Source organism: Zophobas morio, unplaced genomic scaffold (genome assembly GCF_036711695.1).
Source record: "Zophobas morio isolate AGI-343-1 ecotype UQ-CSIRO unplaced genomic scaffold, CSIRO_AGI_Zmor_V1 ptg000029l, whole genome shotgun sequence".
In the NCBI taxonomy this organism is placed as follows: domain Eukaryota; kingdom Metazoa; phylum Arthropoda; class Insecta; order Coleoptera; family Tenebrionidae; genus Zophobas; species Zophobas morio.
In genome coordinates, this window is record NW_026972134.1 from 857,183 (window position 1) to 873,735 (window position 16,553).

General features: G+C 33.3%; 1 protein-coding gene across 2 annotated transcripts in view; it reads left to right on the forward strand.

Moving 5' to 3' along the window:
- The first annotated feature begins 3,630 nt into the window (after positions 1 to 3,630).
- LOC135137501 (uncharacterized) overlaps positions 3,631 to 16,553 on the forward strand; it is a 35,252-nt gene continuing 22,329 nt past the window's right edge. The window contains exons 1-2 of one of the 2 annotated variants that reach the window (XM_064067184.1): positions 3,631 to 4,120; positions 8,156 to 8,310. The gene's annotated coding sequence lies outside the window, so the exon portion shown is untranslated. The remainder of the gene's footprint in view (positions 4,121 to 8,155; positions 8,311 to 16,553) is intronic. The other variant, XM_064067182.1, reaches the window with a different exon arrangement.

Consider the following 16,553-nt stretch of genomic DNA (forward strand, 5'->3'; position numbering starts at 1 on the left):
TGCAGTCATAATATTTTGCATATTTCAGAGAGGATTTATTTGACCAAATTTTGAGATGGCGTCATCAATTTTTTGGGAGGGGATAAACGAATACTTTTTGCTTAACGATTTATCATGATTACGTTAATTTTAAAACGTTTGCAAAATTCTAAGATAAAAATTCAACACGGATTCATACACCACAAGTGCAAGAGTATCTTATTTTATAGAATTAAAAAAAAAAACTTACTATTATAAATCTTGGAGATGACGTCATCCAATAGGTAGTGGGGAAGATTAGCCAAATTTTACTTAGCGTTTAACCATCTACATGATATTCTTAATATACATACAAAAATTTGACAATTGGTCCTGTAGTTTCGGAGATTACGTGTCAAATAAAAATGGATACAAACACCAGATAGACGGAAACGAGAGACCACTTTTCTCGTACTCTAAAACCGAAGACGAGTGCGCAAATCTGCGGAGTGAAGAAAAGTCACTTTACTCACGAGTTGCATACAAAATTTTGTTCACGTTCGTAACAAAGCTCAACAACCACCTACTTCAAAAACTTTTTATTTTGGATCATATCTAGATTATCTAGGTATTAAATGTAGCCGTACTTGCCGTCTTGACAATTCTTCAGGGGTGCACGAGAAATCTTCGTCGCTTCCATTGTGCGAGCACACAAATTACCACAAAACACCGAGTAAACTGATACAAATTGGATGCATTTTAATTTCTGACAAATGTGTTGATGAATCGTCATAGCAGCGGCAGGCTTCTATGTTTTGCTTTTGAATGTCTTCCGTTAAAAAATGGCATGCTACGACACATTTTTTCATTCAAATGCGTTAAAAATTAAACTGGATGACACTTTTTTCACGCTTTTAATGCAATGAAAAAAACGTATCCTTTATATACAAAAATTAATAATAGCTATTTATGGTATAAGTGAATAAAAGTGAATTTTATGCAACGAAAAAACAGTTTAGCACACGAGGCGAAGCTGAGTGTGATAATGTTTTTGAATGGATAAAAATCGTTTATTCAGGTGTACCTATCATACAAGATTTTTTCCAATTTCGCAAAATTTTTCAAAAAATTTATTGTTTAGGTAATCCATATACATAAATATTAATTGTATTATTACTAATATGATGAACGTTTGAAGAAGGTAAATTGCCTAAGCTGCCTGTACTTTCGATAAGTGGCCTCGTGGTCCAGTGGTTAGGATACTTGCCCGGAGAGCGAGAGGCGTGGTGTTCGAATTCCACCGAGGCACAACATTTTTCTCTGCTTACTTACATGCCAAATAGTGGTTATGCTTGCTGAAACACATTTTAAGGCATGTACCTTTCTCTAGATTGTCGGTTTCTCAACTGCCTGACAAACTGTTGGTCGTAGATAGAAAATAGTAAGACTACAGTGTCCGCCCCCTGTAAATAAAAAGCGATTGAGCAAACATCAGAGAAGGGCGGCATTTTGCAGTGAGCGAAATGCGGTACTTACTGCAGTCATTTACATATTTGTTGATTTGTTGTTATCGTTGAAGTGAAACCATTTATAGAGTATTCTTATGAAATAAACCCATACGTCGCCCTGGTACGATGTCTATGGGTTTTCTAGTATGTGCGGCGATGATGGGTGACTCATTGTGCTAATGAAATGAGAACCACCATCGGGAGCAGTCAGTGTAGTTCAGGCAATGGGAGAAGTAGAGCCTAGTGAAATCTACTCCAGTCGAGTCCGAATTATTGTGTACATAATCGCTGTGTGATTAGTCGTGTAAATTTGTTGTAACAGTATTAAGTTTGCGGAAATTGTTTGCACTGTTACGGAAATTTCATTCTCCATTTAAACTTTTATTGGCAATAACGAGACGGACAGTTGTACAATAAGCAAGAGATATTTACAAATTAAAGTTGTCTCGTGCCGGAAGTCTGACCCTGTGCGTACAACTAGCGCCTAAATGTTCTCTGACAAATTTGGGTGAACTGGTGTGAGCCATAAATATTTCTTACAATTGTACTATTGTCCGTCTCGTTATTGCCAATAAAATTTTATAGGGTAGAATGAAATTTCCAAAACAGTAATTCCACCCGATATTTTATGTTTTTATTGTGCTAATGCACGGTACTACAGTGATCAACATGTATTTATTTTGTTGTTAAAAAATGAGCTTTTCGGGAAATAAATTGGGTTTTCTTGTATATATTAATTATAGCCTTTTTCATTACCTAATACTTGCGAGCGACGACCGTATTACCTGATATGGCGTGGCCGTGGTAGGATCGAAAGAATACTGTAGGCGGAAGAACACATTTTGGAACTCGTCGAAGAAAAGCCCGAGATCAGCACTCGCCGACTTGCAGCTGAAGTTGGGGTTTCACAGTCTGTAGTGCATCGTACATTAAAAGAACAAGGCCTACATCCATACCACGTTCAAAAAGTGCAAGCATTGGAGCCCGCTGATTTTCCACGTCGTGTAATCTACTGCGAATGGTTGTTACCCGGAGTTTTTTTACGTATCCGTGAAAACATGTTGCGCCGTGTTGAATCCTGTATTGCGAGTCAAGGACGACATTTTCAACATTTATTGTAAAAAGGTAGTAGTATTCTAGTTCGCTCTTATTTTTGTTGCAATAAACCATGCAGAATCGTTGTGGCAAGGACCAAACATCCGTCAGAAGCAACAGTCCCCCTGCAGCATTACCAAAAATCGGTCCTTTTTAGGACCACCATTTGTCCTCCAACGAATAATCTTTCGCACTGACTTTTTACGATGAATGAATGCATGAATGAGGGAATCATAAGCAGCAAAAAGTCGGTTTTACTTTTAATGGAAACTGAAAGTGTTTACGTCGTTTTTATTCGAACGTTTTTCCAACTCTGTTTACAAGGTGGCTCAGTGCCTTCGTATCGAGGATGGTTCATGGGGGTTTTGCCCCATTCGATTTTTAATTTGTTTTTTCTATATTTCGACTCTACTAGGGTGGGGGATGCCGTGGTTAAAATATTTGCATATATTTCGCAGTCACCCTGTATTGCAAACATTCAAACTTTCGTGTGAGTTTGGGTTTTTTAATGACTATATCATACAAAATAAATTTCTATGAGTAAAATTCACATTTTAGATATTCTAAAAATTTGTATTTTCATTGAATGTGATTCTGAGATGTGAGGTCCCTTATGAATACCTTTAAGAAACGCCACTGAGCGCCAGCCGTATTGAAGCATATTTTATTGGTTTCACGCATTTTGGCGCGGAATTGTTTATTTGAGCTTTCACTTAGTTATTATATTCATTCGTCCATGGTCTATACTCTATAATGATAAACTTAACTACCTTTCAACAACTCCATAATTGTATGTTTTTAGGCTACTATTGAAAAAAACTTTATTTTATGTAGTTGAAATACTTGGATATTTATAAATTTTAATTTTAATTTGCGGAAAATTTAGGAAATCAACTATAAAGATTATTCCAGTTTTTGTTACAGTAGCGTTTAGAATAAAAAAAGCTCTACCTCACTGAAGCTTGTTGTTTTATCACAGCTGTGGGATGTAGGTGTGCGTTTAATACTTGCCGTCGTTCGATTGTAGACGCTTGCGCCTTGACGCCATCGCTTCTCAGTAGTGACTGTCATGTCGAAATAAATGAACATGTTTTTAAAAATCTTGGGCAAAATCGACTTTTGGACAATAAATAAAGGTGTATCATCCGAATTAATGACGTAAAACGTCAAAATTAAGAAGCCAAAATTAACTAAAATTTCGCAGTGTAATTACTGTTAACAGTTAAAATATTTGTTATTTTTTTAATAATAGATTTAGGGAATTCTAAAAATGTGATGTTAACAGTCCGACGATGAGTAAATTATTTTAGTAATTTACGTCTTGCCCAACGTTTCAATTGCAAATACTAAAAATAGCACTTGCGAGTTTGTTAGAAATGTGTTCAAGAACGGTGAATTTTTCAACGTTTGCGAAACATACTTGTTACTTTGGTATAACTCGCGTCCGGGTAGAAACAGTGTGAACTTTTCAAACTTTGTGGCTTTAAATTTTGCGAGGTTTGTGATATGAACGGAAGAAAAAATTTGGTTATGTTATTTCCATGTTTTTAATATGATAGGTAAGTCAAAATTTTTTATGTTTTTTATTTAATTCAAAAATTGCTAGCATTTATTGCTTAAGACCATGCTGTTTTTGAATCTGCATCATTTATCAAACTATTTTAAATATGATAATTTGGTGTGATATACGTGTACAGTGGACAATATTTATTATAATCAATTGAGTTACTGATTTATGAACACAAGTACAAATAATGAAAAAAGTAAATTGTGAAGCGTTGGTACTATCTGTGAATGTTAATCATCAAATAATTTCCAAATACCTGCACTTTGTAAATCCAATCGTATCATCCAAGTCATACCGTGTGTTTTAAATTCAAACAGTATGCTTTTCCAGCCATAAAGATGAATTAATTACGAGGGGGTATTGAAAAATAGCCGGTCTTACTGCTTTACGATACGTAAAACCGAAGGTAGTTACCATGACAACGAGTGACAAATAGTTTAACAAATAGTTCTCCTAATTTTGGTGATGAAAATCCAACCAATTCCACATTGTCAATTTTTAAAGAAAACTTGAAAAATAAAAAATCAATTTTGAAAAAATTGAAAATCGGTCGGTGAATTGGGACCTTTTTTGAATGGGTTGTCTGGCAAGAGAATGTATGCGTACATAGTGGATATACTGAAGGATCATCATCCTTCAAACGCCATACAAAAATATAGCTTGTGTAATTTGAGAGATCGAAAACAAACATCAACAATGAACAGCGTGTTATTAGGAGACTGTTTCTGTATCCACTGCTGTAGAAAATAATACCGTTTATATAACCCGTTAAATACACTTGTAAATTTTGAGTGACAACTGTTAATTTGTACAGAATTGTAAGCTGCGTTGACTAGGACGATTATGTAGTTTGAATTAACAATAAAACGTATTTAAATAATAGTTTAAAACTGTGATGAATGTGAAAATCAGTTAAATCTATGTTAGTTGTAATAGCCGCTAACTTCAGAGGAGTATTATTTAATCATTTTACTTTTTATTAAATTTTGGTAAGTCGTGATTTATCCATTATTAGGTGGTAGTATGTGCCGTTTTAAGACGTATAACGAGGTATGTAGGTACCAGTTTGTGTGTAACACGCACATACAAATCAATTAATTAATTTTTTTAGCCACCTGTATAAGAAAATTTAAAAAATTGGTACAAGATTATTTCAACAGAATTTCCCTCGCCCATAAAGAACAGTACATCAAATCCAGCAGTTTCGAAAAATAAAAGATTTTATTTATTTTTTAATTCTGTTTTTATGAATAAATATAACAGTTGATAAGTTAAAATAAGGATATGTATGTAATGTTCACGTAAAGGTAAACAAGCGTGCTACTCGTTTGTTTCAAGTGAGTTTTCCCATTGCAAAATTTTGTGATGACGGCATCGATATTTTGCAAGGACACTGTTAAGGTGGTTAAAGTAAATCTTGAATAATATATTGTAATAGAACTTAAAATCTTTATTTTCTCCGAAGTTTACAATCTTGTATTTTTGTAATGTTATTTAATAAACCTTGTTTTCCCGTTGCCCCGGAAAATACCGCACTCCCTGCTTTGTAAACCCAACAACTTCTATCTTTCCCCGGGAAGTCATGCATTCATACATCAGATGACGATCCAACAGCCATCATGCAATTTGTAACAATCCATTTTAACGCCACGTACGATGACAATTTATTACCACTTCGAAGAATAAGAATATTTAATCAAGCAAAATAATTTCTGCCCTAAATTAATTAAGCAAATTTTGTAATTTGGTTTATATGGCGCTTCTAATTATGTGCCGTCTCTAAGTTTAATTAAATAAATTGTTTCCTAATTTCTCTGCAATACTCCCAGATTTCCACTTGGTTTTGCCAAAGTAATCTCTAACTAAGACCTTGTCTATATGTACAAGTGGTATGTGATCTGTAGGAAGTGTAAATACTGGTAGAATTTTTTAACACCAAAAATTATACTGTAGGCTTCCTTGTCAATTTGAGAATATTTCTCTTTGGTGCTTGAAAGTGTTTGAGAAACTGTAAAGGTCTTCCTAAACCATCAAGACATATGTGTGAAAGAACAGCAGCAACAGTAACAGAACTTGCATCTGTAGCTTGAATTAATTTTAATTTTGGATTAAAATAAGCTAATACTTTATACGATTGATTTTCATTTTTTATTTTTTTAAAAGTCAATTCAAATTCTTTTGACCAATTAAATTCAACTTTATCTTTTAGTAAATTCGTAAGTGGTATAGTAAAATTGTGCTTCAATTTTTTATAAATCTTCCGTGAGAATTAACTAACCCAATAAAAGGTCTTATTTCTGATTTATTTAGTGATCTTTTAGTATTTAGTCTTTTTATGGCAAATTTGTCACATCACATAACCACAATATTCTATAAAATCTTTTAAAAATGTACATTTGGTTACATTTACACGGATGTTATGTGCAGCTTAACGTGATAATACCTTAGCCATTCTTTCAAGATGAAGTTTATCATTTTTAGCGCTGTAATTTTGATATTATCCAATAAGACTGATACACCAGGTATATCCGTTAAATTTTTTTCTGTCACGTTGAAAGATTGCAGGTGCACTTGCAATACTAAACATTAATCTGGAAGATTGATATGAGGGTTTAAAATAAGATATTTTCTAATTGTAAGTAAGCTTGTGCCAAATCAATTTTTGTAAAACGTTGACCACCTGCCATAGAAGCAAATAAATCGTTCAATTAAGGGAGGTCTTTTAAAATCACCGTAAATTCTCACCCTCATTCGATTTAACAATAGGGACGATTGGTGTTGCATTATCAACTTTAGTTAAAACTCCTTGTTCTAATATTTCAAGTTCTTTTTCAATTTTTGGTTTTAATGCAAATGGCACTTTCCGTGCTTTACAAAAAATGGTTTAACATTGTCACGAATTTTTTCGAATGTTTTTGTACAATCGATGATAGAGCCTGTTTGCTTTCTTCTGACGAATCGGTGAAATTTCATCTAAAGAAATTCCTAACTGTCTTATCCATTCTCGACCTGAGATAGGTTTACGATATCCTTCAATTATATATAAGTTAGTTTTAGTAAAATTTTTGTAATTAACTTGTACTTCCATAAATCCCGTAACTGATGATTCAGTTTTATAATAGCTACGAGTAATCAATTTCAGTTTCGTTTCATGAATTTGGAAATTTGTAAAGTATTCAGAAAAATCATGAATTTTTATCAGACTTTGCCTGTTTCAAATGTGACATTCATTTTATTTGCATTTAATGTAGTAGTGAATTTATTTCTAAAATTTGTACGTTCGACTGTTAGAATATTCTACCTGATTAGCTTCTCGAAATTCTTTATGTTGCGGTACTCGTTTTAAGTTGAAACATACCTTTTTAATATGCAAAAATTACAAATCAAATTACGTTTAGGACAACAGTTTGCAAGATGACGGTTGTCTCCACATTTGAAAGATAGAAGTTGGATTTCTCTTTTTGTTCAAATTTAGTCTTACGTTTTACGCAATGAACATTCACACTTTTCGATCTTTGTATCTCCGCCACATCTTTGGATGAAATTTCCATCGAGTTCTAAAGCCTTCTCTCTAAAGTTAAATTCGTAATTTCCATTAACCTTTTATGAATTTTCTTTGAATGCAAACCAAAAACTAATTGATTCCTTAAAGCTGTCTTCAGGTAATCGCAAAATTTACATGTTGTAGCTGATTTTTGCAATGCTGTTAAAAATTCTTGGACTGCTTCACCGTCTTCATGCTTCCTTTGTAAAAATTTGAAATTTTTGGTTATTTCTAAAGGTTGAAGATCGAAAGGGTTCAGCAAAATCTCTACAAGTTCTTTATAATTCTCATTTTCAGGATTTAGAGGCGAAATCTTATTGCATAATATGTCGTGCGTTTTTTCTCCCATACTAAACGACATTTCCTAGGAATTTCAATAACCAGATCACAACTGCTTCTAATTCCGCTTATTAAATAGAATATTGCATTTTATTTTGATTTTCGATGTTGTAATTCACAATTAGTTGGTTATAATTTGTCTAGGACTAGGAGAGGCAAAAATTTCTCTAGGGGAGGCTCAGCATCCCCTGGCCTTCGCTAGCTGCGGCCCTGTCTAGGGGTCACAAAACGTCGAGAAAATATGAAAGTTCCAAGTTGCCCGATGGACTCCACTACTATACTTCCTTAACTTACGCTCAGTAAGTAAAAATGGCCCCTCAGTAGTAATAAAATAACCTAAAGTAAGTATTTATGTTTATATTTATCGGAAGAATGTCACGTAAAAATTAAGTTTGATTTGAATGAGTTGGTCGCCTCAAAAACGAGGATTAAAATTATTAACCAATAATAAGTAAGCAAGAATCGAACACAGTGTTCTGAATATGATTATTATAATTCTTATTTAATCATTATTAAATAAAGACGTGCGTATTCTCACATTTTCGAGAAAATGGGGTGACTCGGTCTTAATTTGGTCAATAAAAAATGAGAGAGTTATTAGTTTTATTAAATTTATTTTATGTAATGAAAAGAAATTGGTCGAAGGTTACTTCGTTAGAACTTCCTTCGCCCTTGAAGTACAATAACACATTATCCAGCGTTTTTGAAAAATTATAAAATTTGATTTTGCGAATTTCATTTTTTTTATGAGAACCCCTAGAAGTTAAAATAAAGATATGTAGGTAATGTTGAAGTCAATGTAAAGAAGCATGCTAAGGGTATATTTCAAATGAGATTATCTTTTATAAAATTTTGTGATGACGTCATCCACATTTGTGTAAGCACATGGATATCAATTTGGATTAGTGCCGTGTAATATGAACAATAGCAGTATTGTGTTCCCAAATTTTCGGGAAAATAGAGTGACCTGTTCCTGGTTTAATCAATAAAATAAATTGACTCATTGATTAATGTTTTTTAGTCACCCGGTATAAGTAATTCTAAAAAATATAAATTTCGTGATAAATCACAAGGATTGACTCATCCATATTTTGCCACATTTTTGATAAGATTTATTCAGCAAAATTTAGAAATGATGTCATAAATTTTTTGGAGGGGATAAACAGATACATTTTGATTACAAATTTACTATGCTTACGATAACTTTAAAATGTTTACAAGATTCCAAAGCATTTGGTTTTGCAGCTTTTGATTTAATAAATACAATAAATTGAAACATTGATTAATTTCTTTGAGTCACCATGTGTAAGCAATTGTAAAAAATATGAATGTAATAATAACTCACAAGTATAGACTTACCATATTTTACACATTTTCGATTTAATTTATTCGGCAAAATTTTGAGATAGCCATATTTTGAGTGCAAATTTACCATGCTTACGATGACTTTAAAATGTCTGCAAGATTTCAGAGCATTCGGTTTTATAATTTCTGATTTAATCAATAAAATAAATTGACTCATTCATAAATTCTTTTAAGCCCGCATGTATAACCAATTCTAAAAACTATTAATAGAATGATAAACCACAAGTATAAACATATTTTGCACATTTTAGGTTGGATTTATTTGACAAAATTTTGAGATAACGTCATCAATTATTTGAAAGTGTAAACGAATAAATTTTGTTTAACGATTTACCATTATTACGATAATCTTAAAACGTTTGCAAAATTTCACAGCATTCGGTTTTGCAATTTCAAAATTAAATTGCGAAATGTTATATAATTATGCATAAACATAGGTATCATAATAAAAAATCGATCACCATGAAGCATTACCAAAAATCGGATCTTCTCAGGACCACCATTGGTTTCTACAACTAATAATTATAACACCGTGGAACAGTGTTTTTGTTACATATATTTTGTAAACATGGTTGGAAAGGTAATTTTGTGCTGCACAACTCTTAATAGAGATAATATACCCATGTCGTCAAAAAAAAAATTATTCAAATTTTTATTGTCGATCGGTGAACAATTAGAAAAATGATGTGAATTCTAATTTTACATAGAAAAACGCGCAAGAAGCACTAAAAAAATGTTCCACAGATTTCTGCCTAGAATATGTAGAAGGATCTAACTCTTATTATCAGCAAAGAAATTTAAATGAGACATAATTTGTGGAACGTTTGTTTCCTAAAAATTCACTGACACTAAGCTAATTCACTGTAATATTTTAGTTTATACCTTGGTTTATGTTAGCAGCAGAAAGCTTAGGAAATATTGTTTTCAGATATTGAAATGCTTTCTCTCTTGTATTTCACTTGCATAAGAAGCACATATGCTTGGTATATCCAGATTGGAAACCAGTTACTAAAGCTACAATTTTTAAATCGTCTATCAAATTGCACTCAAACTTTTTGTTGCTAATACAGTTTAACAAGTGTTGAATATTCTCATATGTTTTTGCAGTTTGTATGGAATATGCAGTCGGCAGTAGGTACTAGATATTTATTCCCATTATGCAATAGTACACCTTTAACTGGAAATATCTAGGAACAATCTCCAAACAAATTTTTTTGACGACGTAGGCATAATGTCTTATTAGATAGTTATTCAGCACAAAATAACCTTTCAGAATCCATTTTCAGAATGCTTGTAACAAGAAATTTTTCTAAAATTATTTGACTGTGTAATCTTTCGAGTTGACCTTTAAAGGTGCATGAAACGGAAAGTGTTTACATCATTTTTATTCGAACATTTTTCCGTCTACTATTTAAAAGGTGGATCAGTGGCATGGCATCGAGGGTGGTGCATGTGGATTTTGCTCCATTCAACTTTTAATTTGTTTATTCTATATTTAGTTAGTTAGATCTGTGTATTAGTTTGAATTAAAATCAATTAAAAATATTAATATACAATTTATTTTTCTCTAAGAAGTTTGGGAAGAATTGATAAGCTACACTTGCCGGTCTTGGCCTGAAATGTGCCATTTCCTGTACTCAAATTAATCACGTAAAGTACCTAATACATACATGTAGCGTTCCTAAACCGCCCCAACTTTTCCCTCTTTGGGTTCGCGGCTACCTCTAATTTACTCTTCATTTTGGTGATTCCTCAGTCACCTCTAATAACGACTGCCCAATTGCTGAGCGCTTTCAGGCCATCCTGGCAGGCATTCCTGATTCGTTCATCATTTAGACGGATGGCTCAAAGACAACAGAAGGCGTTGGTGCAGCTTATGCTATTCCATCAGGTGAACAGCTTTATCGTCTACCAATCTCTGCTGCAGTCCAAGATGATTCTTTGCGTAACACGCCACATCATAACATCGTCATCTGTACTGACTCCATGAACTCCTTAAAACTGCTGAGCCAAATGTATCCAACCTGCGTTCTAGGACAACAAATCCACTACCAACTTGCTCTTCTCCACCAAGCCGGCAAAGACATTCATTTCCTCTGGACTCCATCTCATCAAGATATTGATGTTAACGATCAAGCCGATGCAGCTGCTAAACTCGCAATCACCCATCCAACCTCTACGTTGATTTCACATTCTACGGGGATGAAATTGTCTTAGCACGTCTTCGACTAGGGCACACCAGACTTACGCATTCTTGCCGATTCACTGCCAACATCTTTTTATCTTGTTCAACCTGTAGTGTGCCTCTCACGGTTGAGCATCTGTTAACACCCTGTACCAAGTACACTACGCACCGAACCATCCTAGGCTCGGATCTTACTCTCGAGGGTCTTCTAGCGAACTCTTCTTCAGCAGAAGATCGAACACTTAGTTTTCTTAAGGCAACCCAGCTGTACTCACAAATTTAATCTGTTTTTTGTTCAACTTTATTGTACTGGAGACTAATAACCCTGTGCGGTTGATGTCTTCATCTTTTTAAAATAAAAAAAAATACATGTAGCGGACAGTATGAAACAAATTACTCGTCCATAAAAACATGTAGGTACTATTTTTTGCAGCTACTATGTCGTTTTGTTTAAATATTAAATCATCATCATAGCTATGTGAACACTTCAACGCCGATTCTGTAGATAAAACCTAGTTGTAATATAACGCGTCCTCAATTCGTACTTTACGTCAGAATCCCTTTTTCAAAAGCTCTGTTCTCATTAGAAATGCTTTACGTTTGAAAAGATTGCTGTAAACTTTTTTCTAGATAGTTAAAGCGAGATATACCTATGTTCCGTTATTAAAAATTCAATTAAGCTCAATTTTGCACAACGGGAACAGGAGTGCAACAAACTTTGGTGTTAATGCTTTTGCATTATTTTGTATTTTGTATCTATAATTAATTTTTTTTTTTAATAAAGATACTGATAAGATAAAATAATAACGTAGCAGGATAATTATTAGTTTATCTGTGGTATAAAGTGACTGAAGGTCATATTCGTCATAATAGACGCTTACTACGGAATCAACTTCATCATGCTTCGCTTTAGAGCTTCGAGACATCGTTACCATAACAACGCGAGATTTTCAACCGACGTAATATAGGATTTTTAGAAATCGATTTTATTTATATCTATGTATTGTAAAAGCAACTGTAGTTGCAGTACAATACTTGTTTAAAGACCACTTGATACTCGAGCATACATGTGGTAATCAAATTAAAAATAACTCTCTCATATCCTGTTTTATTAATACCAAACTTAAATATTTTATTGAGTCGGAGTGAATTTATTAGTCTGACTGAATAATTTTACATGTCTGTAGGGTTCAACATAACGTATCTGCATTTTTGAGTATTGGACTTAAAATTATGATTGGACTGTTTTAGAAATACGCCTTTCCGAACAATGCACTTGATAACCAAATTCAGATGTATTTTACGACGGACAGCAATGCAATGGTAATCTAATAATAAACTTCTATAGGTAACCTTCCAAAAGAAATTTATTTTATAGTTTAGGACGCGTTTGTTTAAAGGTTCACTTGGTATTTTTAGAAATTTCTGTGTTTGTAATGTTTCTGTAGTTTATTTTACTAATTCGGTGTTGATAACGATAGACGTTTTTATGTGAAAAATTATTTCGCTAATTTAAACATACATTAAAAGAATCCATTTATTAGTATTGTTTATGTAGAGTAATGATTTTTTTAATTCCATTACTGGCGTCACCTAAAAGACAGACAATACACATTGAGTTGAAAAAAATTGGTCGAAAGTTATTTCGACAGAACTTCCCTCGTCTTTGAGTACAAGTCTACTTTTTCGAAAATCATTTGATTTTGCGAATTTAATTTTTTTATCATAACCCTTATAAGTTAAAATAAAGATACCTATGTATATAATATTAAAATAAACATAAAGAAACGTATTACGGGTTTATTTCTACTGAGTTTTTCCAATACCAAATTTTGTGATAATGTCATCAGTGTAATATTAAGAACAGCAGTACTATTGTTGCCAAATTTTCGGGAAAATGGAGTGAGTGGTTCTTAACTTAATCAATACAATAAATTGCATCATTCATTCATTTTTTTTAGTACTCCTGTATAAGTAATTCTAAAAACTATGCATCCATTGTTAAACCACAAGTGTAGAATCAAATTTGAAATAGAATTTATTCGAAAAAATTTGGGATGAGTCATTAGTTTTTGGGACAGGTTAAACGAATAAATTTTGATTAACGATTTACCAGGACTACGATAACCTTAAAACGGTTCCAAGATTTCAGAGCTTTCGGTTTTGCAGTTTCAAAGTTACATTACAAAATGTTACACAATTTTAATTTTTTTTCCCAAAAATCTGGATGTCTAAGGTGAAAACACAGCACGGAGTCATACACGGCAAGTACAGAATTACAATTGCAAATTTTGGAATGACGTCATCCCATTGATGATCAGCCAACATTTGGTCTCCTATATCTTATCTTAAATATTATAAAATATTATACCACACTTGTGTTTTGTGATCCACCCTGCTTTTGTTTATCATTATTATTAATATTATTGCTCAGTATCACTGTTCTTTTCCTACATAATTCGTCGCCTAGTAATAGCAGAAAATGGCTCAGCTGTCTGTGTATGTGGTTTCCAAACAGAAGACACAGGTACGATTCTCGGCGCATCCAACTTTTTTTTTCCCTTCAAATCAGAAATAGCACGTCCTGTTTTCACAATGCCAGTGTGAGAATACAATAATAGAATAGATAACTGTTATTATTACACTATAGTTTACCCATGTGCAGTGGCGGCTCCTCAGAGGAGGCAGGGGAGGCCGAGCCTCCTCTGTTTTTTGGAGCTGAGCTTCCTCTAATTTTTTCGATGAAAGAATTTGTATTTTTGTAGACATTTGTCACTTTTCAGGATATTTTGTTTGATTTAATTTACTTTCATCATATATCAGGTTAAAATGTCGAAAAAAAAATTATATTTGCGCCCTTACAATCATAATTCACACCACTCCGCGTTTGGCTTCAGCGGTAGAAGCTAGCCTCCGCCGAGAATGCATCTTGCTATTGAGACCGTAGACCTTGACGCATCGTCATTCAGTACTGCATTGGCTAAAACGTTGATCGGCGTGCCGCTTCAGGCCGCTAGCCTCCGGCTTGTTCATCTCTTTTCAGATCAAGTCGCACGGATATTTTTATCTCTTTCTTATTAATTGGAGCCATCGGGTGTAAATAGGAAGAACATTGAGGTGGTTTCGCGTGCTCCCTATTCAGTGGTGAGTGGTGTTTAGGCTTTACGTAGTACCTACGTAAAGTCTAAGGTGTTTTTTGTACCATTTATTTGCATTTTGTTACTTATACTTAACGAGAATGAGCAACGAAAATAATTGAGTCTCATGTGCAGATACGTAAATTAGCTATTAAAAAATTAATTTAGTAGCTTGATTGTGATAAAAAGATAGGTATAAAACAAAAGGGGAGACCAACACCACCACTCCCATTAATGGTAATGACAGGTAGAAAGCAAAACAGAGCATTTAATGAAAATCATTATAATAAAACTAAATAGTTAACGGCGTCGGTTTTAAGAAACAAATTATACTGTTGGAATTGTATATTATTCACAAGTGATGGATCTCCCGTTTGGGATAAAACAGGCTATAATAATTTACAAAATTTGTCAAGAGCTATAGAAAGGCATGAAAAATCACATCTACTATTTTAGATTCCGCTCATAAGAGGGATATTGAGAACTATAACGAGAAAGTTGGTGAAAATAGGGCAATTTTGAAAAGACTAATCGATGCAAAAGTTTATTTATCTATCAACGCATGAGTGTTCTTTTCGTGGGCATGACAAAAAAAAATATTCAGATAATGAAAGATATAAAAAGTAGTACTTTTCAAGTTTGAGCCTCCTCTGAAGAAAACTTCACGAGCCGCCACTGCCCATGTGTTTTACAACGCATTCATATTTTTCCATTATTGTTGGTACGATACATCAATCAATGCACTGGATGTAATAAACAAAACTAAAGTATGATTCATTAATGAATGCATGAAGAAATCTCGACCGGAAACTTTACAAGAACAACGTAAACGGCATTAGTTGCCTATCCGCGGAGTGACCGTCGCCCTCGCGCCCAAACATATAAACAATTCGTCCAAATATATAAACAAGCGTGATGTGGATGCTGTAGCGAAGTAAAATGTGTTACATCACTGAATGTTGAACAAAAATGTGGTCTAGAGTTACTTCCCTTGAAATACAGTCCAACAAATACATAGTTTAGCTTTGTCTAGCTAGATATTTGGCGAAACGCGTCGACAAATATTTTGTGTTTTCGGTGTTGCGGAAATACACGTTCTATAAAATATAAAATGTTCGAAAAATTATAGAATTTAATTTTGCGAATTTTATTTTTATTTCCTGAGCGTAAGCAAAGAATGTATTGTAATCGAGTCTATGGGGGGCGACTGGCTACTTTTATGTTTTTTCGACATTTCATGACCCAAAGAGTATGAAAAATTAGGTCTCCTGGTTCAGTCTGTGTACGGCCGATTTTTATTAAGCAGATAATCTCCAAAACCGGGCCGATTATATTTTATATGTATGTTAGGAATATCGTGTAGATGGTAAAAAGCTAACCAAAATTTGCCCAATCTCCCATGTCAGTGTTATGATGACATCTCAAAAATGTTTATAATAAATTTTATAAAGTAGCGTACTCTTGTATTTGTTTTATTGTACACAAATTCGCAAAATCTTTTTTTTTAATTTTTCAAATAAGCGAGATTTGTGGCACTGCACTTCGGGAGCGAGGGAAGTCCTGTCGAAATAATTTTCGATCAATTGTTTCATATTATGCCAGACATAATTTTCGTAAATTCTATGATAAGTTCTAAACCCACATTGACCTGATACTGATGACGTGTGATTTTCTGCAAAGATTTTATTATCTCTTCTGGACACTCTTAGGAATGATTCTACATTTGTTTATTAGTTTGATTTTAATACTAATGTCCGAGAATATAAAATGTCTCATTTCAGCTATTACAGATTTCAGTTTTTAGCTTTTCGTTGCACATCGGTTTTTTCGGAATTCGAAAGCACTGAATTTGTTA